The following is a 6,628-nucleotide window of genomic DNA, read 5'->3' as shown; positions in this document are numbered from 1 at the left end:
CAATCATATGAAGAACCTCCCTCTTCTACTTTATCTAAGGATGATCAAGGTACTTTGGATTTCACTCCTACCTTCATTAAACAATATTGGGTTTCTAACCTTTCTTTTGTGAAACCTAAAGAAGAACCTAAAACTGAAATGATTGCTTCTACTCCTCTTTGAAGAGAATTGAGTAATAACTTTGTTGTTTCTTCATCTAATGAAACTATTAAAACTATCAAATCTGATTATTATGATATAGTGACTTGTGAAGCTCCTTTAAATCTTTCTAATATTGCTTCTTATTATGAACTTGGCTATCATTTTGTCACTAAACATTATTTTAATGATAAGAATTATGGGAAATTTTAAAAATGAATGCATTTTCCCCTTATAAATGATGGTTGTGAACATACATTTGGTTTGAGATTTAGTCCTTATAAACAATCTACATTCTTTTTGAATTTTAATCACATTTGCAGTAGTTCTCTTGAATTTGTGGACCTAAATCTTATTACGTTAGATCAAAAATCATCTTTGTATTTCTTCATCACAATAAGAGAAAGCTATATTGTTTAAACACTAATGGATATGAGGAAAAGAGTGGTTCTTAACAATGTTTTAATTCTCCTCCACCCATAGAACACCTAAAAAAAAAATCTCTTAATCACCGATGATGTGGATGTATAAGTTGATCCTAGTGAACCTAAGAAGGTTATCAAGATTGAAAAATGTTTAGATGAAGATGAACGTAAGAAACTAGCTGATCTTCTTGAATTCTTAGATATTTTTTCTTCGATATATTTGCACATGCAATATATTTGGACATGCCTAGCATTGATCCTAAGATTGTCACTTATAACATAATACATATTTATTAAGAAAAGAATGGTAAATTAACCAAGTATCATGACCTTGCTATAAGTTTTCTTGGGATGTTTTCTTCTTCCTCTATTCAAAAATTTTTAGAATTATTTAGAATAATTGGGGGGGGGGGGGGGTGTGGTAAATCAATTATCCTTAGGTCCAGATATACCAATTCAACTTTCAACAGCTTCAAACAACTTAATCAATCTCATAAAATAGCTTGTCTCATATAACATCTAATCAATAATTTAACATTTTTTTAACTCTTTGTTCTATGTATGTGTGCCGACTAAGTAAATGACACTAGGATTTAATGTGGAAACACAATTTCAGAAAAACCACCAAGAAACATGATACCACTTTTTCACTCTTTTGAAGTGAGCTTGGTTAAGAGTCAACCCTGTTAAAGGTTACAAAACATATTGTTAAGTGTGACCATGTTAAGGGATTTAATCACCCTATTAGGAGTGGCCTAGTTAGAAGAATTTGGATCATTCCATTAGAATATCACATTGATTGAAGGATTCACAAAATGACTGTTAGGTCAACCTTGATTAAAGGATTTTGACTATTACAATGGTTAGAATGTAACAATAGGTTTGATCTATAAAACACAACTCACTTTGCAAATTTTGATCTCCATTCACCCATCCCTTGGTTCATTGACTAACCTCCATTATCATCTCCATCACTAATCTTCTTGGCATCTCTCAAGAATAAAACTTCACTAATCTCCTCACTTCTCCTTTACTACTCTATTCTTCACAAGTTCTCCTTAAAATTGACAATTAACAATGAACCAACCTAGAAAACATCTTGTATGCCTCCTTAAATAGGTAATTTCAATATTTTTCAACTTAAACATCATCATAGATCTTAGCGTTGGGTCAGATTCATCAAATCCTTCCATCATTTTGTTCTCCTTCTTCTTTCTTGAAACTTCTAGAAACTTCAGATCAAATCCTTGTCTTTGATTGCTTAAAAAATTCTCTTCATGCATTAAATATGCCAGCTCATCAATCCTTATCATCCATTCATTTTGAATATTCCAAAAATTCAACCTTGTGTTTTGAAACTTGATTCTTTCACAAATTTTAACTTTTGTTGTCACTCAATAATCACTATTTTCTTCTGCTCGGTCCTCAATATGTAGCTCAGCATACACTATCTTGCTCGGTGATTACTGATACTCAGTTAATACTCCAACTTTCTCAATGATAATTTTCACTTGGCTTAAACTATTATTTTAGCTTGTACTTACATTCCTTAATCTTCTGATTCAACTCCTCCATTGACCGACCACCACTGGTACTCAATCAAGCTTAGAGTTTAACTCAACTTCTTATTATCTTATACATACATCAATTCACTTATCTTATTTACTTCACTAATGATTAAATGAAATATTATCTTTTCAGTGACTAACTTATCAAGTGCTCATTGTAATTCCATGATACTTAACTTCGCTCTTCTCTACAACTTGACTATGTCACCTTGCTATCTCTTCTTTTCAAATCCTCTTCATCAATAAAATGATATGGAAATCTATCCTATTAGTAAATATCTCTCTAGTAGGTTTGACATCAATGAGAACATAAAAATTGTTCCAATTGTAATTTCCAATAATATCCCTCTTTGGCATTGATGACAACACCTCTAGTTATGATGCAATCCAAGTTCTCCATTATGGCTTCTCTGAACTTGTCTTTGTGTGTTCTCTCTTTATTAGTTTCATTCTAATTCTCATCCAGTGCAATCTTTAGATTCTCCCTCTAACATCAATTGTAGTAGTATTATAGTATTTTTAGAATTATCCAATGGTATACTACTCCCTCTTTGCTTATAGCTTCTTCTAATATATGGATTAAAAAAAAAACTCTATAAACATATGGCTTCCTCTTTATATGTAGCTTTTATGATGTATGGTAACTCAAACACATTCTTCTTCTTTGACAATAAATATAAATAAATATGGATAGAGGTAAATATGAATAGGATGGGGTAAATATATGATGTAAGAGGGGGAATATAGGATGTATCCTTAATCCAAATTTCAAAAGGAAAGATCCAAATGGATTGATCACAAAGAAGTGATCAATGCATCAATGAATCAAATGATGGAGAATATGAAGAAAGGAGGAAATACTATAATCTACTATAGAAAGTATGTACTTGAAATATTGAATGAATAAAAGACAAATCCTAACCTCAAAGTAGGTAAAATCTAGAAAATGTTCATTTCTAATGTTTGTGCATAGTTTTAGGGAATTCTGCAACCTACTATAAACTAGAAATGTCAAGACAGAGAAAACCCACAAGAATTTTGTCCTTCTAAGTATAGGTCAACCTAGACCTAGATAGTGGGGCACAATCTTACCTTGGGACACATTCTTACCCCAAAAAGTTGACCTTGACCTGCACTACTTCAATTAGAAATTCTATTCGTGGATCCCAAAATTTTGGTAAAAAGGGCACTCAAATTTGCACTGATATTCGCTATCATGTACCTATAACTATAAGAAAAATGGCTTTTTTGTTTGGATAAGGGGTTTGCCTTGGGCAAACCCCAATTTGGAATCGACCTTAATAATGGAATTTAAATAAAGAATACTAGCAAGTAGTAGAAGTAAATCTAACAATGAAGCTATGATATTCAATAGATATCTAATTGTATTTGAAATGTAAACAAGTATATTGATGTGATATTGTTATCAAGATTTAACTTTATGATTTTGAGTCAAACTCATTAACCCATGTTTTGTGAGTAGTGATTCAACATGAATCCATCTCTCATGAGAATAAATAGAACACTTAGCACTCATTGGATCTAGGTAATGCTCATTGGGGTGAAGCACTGAGAATTCTTGGGAGGTCACCCATCCCAACACTACTCTAGCCTAAGTACACTTAACTACAAAGTTTCCTCCATGGTTAAACCCAAAAGTTGCAAAATAAGAAAGAAAAAATACCAGTTAAGCCCAATAAAAGACCTAGTGGATCCTAGGAGACTGGATAAAAATACACCTCTTTCCCTCCAATCCAAAGACAAGAGGAGAAAATATCTATACTATATTAGAATGAGGGGAATCCCCTGTATCAAAATTATGAAGGAATTATAAAACTACATGAGAGAAAGATATAACTCCTAAAGCAACTCTTTCTCAAACATATAATTTTAAATGTTTACAATCATCAAGTAAATGTGTATTATGATAATGAAAAGGAAATTTGTATTTGTGTAGAGCATTGATTTGTATAGGTCTAAATATTTTTTTCTTAAAATTCATTAACTCAACATACACATTTTTAGCCTCCTCTCTTGATGAATATCAAGGTTATCTAAGGTAGTTGTAAAGAGAATATTATGAAGTGGACGATGCTGATTAACATCAACCACCTTGGATTGAGATTGTAAACAACCAACACCATGAAAATCTAGTTTAGGGGGTATATGAACTGGATACTTGATACCATGCTCATTAACTCCCAGCCCTAAACCTTTATAACCTTGTTTAGTTATCATATTATATCCTATAGTGTACATATCATGGAAACCTTCTATAGGAGGTGATTGTTTATCATGTTCATGAGTAAAGATTTTATAAGGTGGAATAATAGGTTTGAAAGAAGTTTCTTTACCCTTTCCTTTAATATCATCATGAATTAGAGGAGAAGGTGAATCAAAGAAGTCTTTCACATCTACATCTTGAGCTATAGCTTGAATTCCATCATAAGTATGGGAAGAATGAGGATTAACAGATGGAGAAGTAGGCATTGGATTAGGAATAATAGGATTAGGATTAGGAAGATTAGGAGATGGTGTATCATCTACCAAATTCTTCACATAATTCAAGAGAATAATAATTCTACCACATAAATCTTTAATGAAAGTTTTGAATGTAGGAAGACTAGTATTGGTCATATTCACAAAAGCATAAGTGAGAATAAAATGAAGGATCATCAACATAATAAAGTGGATGATACTATCATAAACATCATAAGTATGGAAAAGAGATCTTAAAAGAAGGGTAATAAAGAACATAACCACACACCAACACATTTTAATAATCTTCATAGTAAGTGAAATGCAAGAAATATTTTTTGGATTTTATTGAATATATAGACATTTTGTATTTTGAATGTTAAAATGCAAGAGCATAAAAGGAAACAAAAGATCTAACACCAAAAAGAAAGAGTTTTCTATGGTGGGTTCACCAAAATGAATAAAAAGAAATATATGGATAGAGGTAAATATAAATGGGATGTGGTAAATATATGATGTAAGGGGGGGAATGTAGGATCTTTCCTTAATCACAATTCCCAAGAGGAAAGATCCAAATGGATTGATCATAATGAAGTGATCAATGCACCAATGAATCAAATAATGGAGAATATAAAGAAAGAAGGAAATCTTAAAATCTATTATAGAAAGTATGTACTTGAACTCTTAAATGAATAAAAGACAAATACTAACCTCGAAGTAGGGAAAATCTGTAAAATTCTGATTTCTTATGTCTATGCATAGTTTCAAGGAATTCTACAACCTTCTTCAAACTAGAAATGTTGAGACAGAGAAAACCCAAAAAAAAATTGTCCTTCTAAGAGTTGGTCAACCTTGACCGAGATAGCGGGGCACTATCTAACCCCAAAAAGGTGACCTTGGCCATACTACTCTAACGGAAATTTTGTTCATAGATCCTAAAAATTTAGCAAAAAGGGTACTCAAATCTACATTGATATTTGTTGTCTTCTATGTGTACCTACAATAAAAATGGTTTTTTTGTTTGGATGAGGGGTTTTCCTTGGTCAAACACTGGTTTGGAATCAACCTTAATAATGGAATAGATATGCAATTTATTTGAAATGTAAATAAGTATGTTGATATGAAAGCTTGAACATAACATTAGAAAATGTAAATCAAAACCTTCATAATTTTATGCTTGGAATCCACCTTGAGAGAAGAATGAATAGATCTTGAAGATGAACTAAGGAGCTTGGAGGAAGATCACACCACCATGATGGTTAGATCTATGGTTTTGAATGATGAATCTTGAATGATTAAAACAAATCCCTTCAAAGGATTGAATACTTGAATCCTTGATCTTCAATAAAGAAATTGAATGGATAAAATGGCTTAAATACTTCCTTGAAAAATTCTTGATGGAATGCTTTCTTGATTATGAAAATAATGGATCATCTAATATCATTTGTTTGTTCTCCTTCTAGTTAGCTTATGGTTAGAGAAAATGAGAGGAGGAAGCTTCATTATCTAGTGATCTAGGCAACAAACTTCTAGAGAGGCCAACATTGGAGAATTAAATTCTAATTAACCTTGATCCATACAAATGGACCTAATTAAATGCAATTTAAGAGTGTGCCATTTCAAAACTTGAAACAACTAACCCAAAAGCAGGAAAATGAAACGTTTCAAAGCCCAACATCTTGAAATCTCTAGAACTTGAAATTTGGACCTGGGTTTAGGGTCATGGTTGACTCTTCCCTAGGTCAAAGTTGAGTTCATCCTTGCCCTAGGTAAGGGTCAAGTTCAACCTTGACCCTTCAAGTCATCATTGACCTAGAAAGTCAAAGTCTTCAATTCTTTAGAGAAAGTTGTTAGAAAGAGGCTAGAAATAGGGGGGGAAAGTAGAACATGGGAAATAACTAGATCCATGGAAAAACTTATTCAGGGTGCTTGACATGAACCAAGACCACTTACTCAAAGGGCTAAACACTCTTAACATTGAAGTGCTTCCATTTTAAGATGATACAGACAACAATACCA

The sequence above is a fragment of the Cupressus sempervirens genome, chromosome 9 (genome assembly GCF_028749045.1).
Source record: "Cupressus sempervirens isolate cs-2001-9-10 chromosome 9, ASM2874904v1, whole genome shotgun sequence".
In the NCBI taxonomy this organism is placed as follows: domain Eukaryota; kingdom Viridiplantae; phylum Streptophyta; class Pinopsida; order Cupressales; family Cupressaceae; genus Cupressus; species Cupressus sempervirens.
This window is presented reverse-complemented; position numbering follows the sequence as displayed.